Raw genomic sequence first — 792 nt, forward strand, 5'->3', positions numbered from 1 at the left:
TTGTTCTAATAGTACCAATTATTCCACATTTCCATCTGTAATCCAATGACGTTCAAGGAGCGAGGGAGATGAGACGCAGCGCCCGTCATCTCTCCTAATCTCCCTCTTTTCTTGATGGTACAGGAAGGAATAATGGGGAGAAAATGTGCAAACAGAGAGAGAGAGAGAGAGAGAGAGAGAGAGAGAGAGAGAGAGAGAGAGAGAGAGAGAGAGAGAGAGAGGCAAACAAACAGACAGACAGACAAAGACAGAGAAAGACAGAGAGAAAAAAAAATTGTATGGCTAGAAAACAAACAGAAAATAGAATGAGACAAAAGAGGGAAAAATGAATGAAAACATATATTAATTTAGCTTTATGGAAGGCAGATAATTCAAACAAAAACACTAATTAGGATTTTTAGTCCATGTTTTGGACGGTTTAATCTTTGTCTTTTGTGTTCCACTGTTTTTTATTGAGGAAGTAAAGGCGGGGACAGATGGAGTTTTTGGCAATAAAATTAAGTTTAATTAAGAAAAGACTGATTCAGAATTCACCTTCTCTCTCTCTCTCTCTCTCTCTCTCTCTCTCTCTCTCTCTCTCTCTGTTTCTCTCTCTCTCTCTCTCTCTCCTCCACCACCTTTCTTTCCTTACTCTCGTGTTCTTCGTTTCCTTCCTCCATCTCATCTTCCGGTGCTCTCGCTCTCCCTCCTTGCCTTCTTTTCAGGTGGCTTATTCTCGTCCTCCTTTCAACCCTCACCTCTCTTTTCCATCTGGTCTTCTGCGTCTTTCTTTCCTTCTTCTCCCTTCACGCA

Source organism: Portunus trituberculatus, chromosome 24 (genome assembly GCF_017591435.1).
Source record: "Portunus trituberculatus isolate SZX2019 chromosome 24, ASM1759143v1, whole genome shotgun sequence".
NCBI lineage: Eukaryota > Metazoa > Arthropoda > Malacostraca > Decapoda > Portunidae > Portunus > Portunus trituberculatus.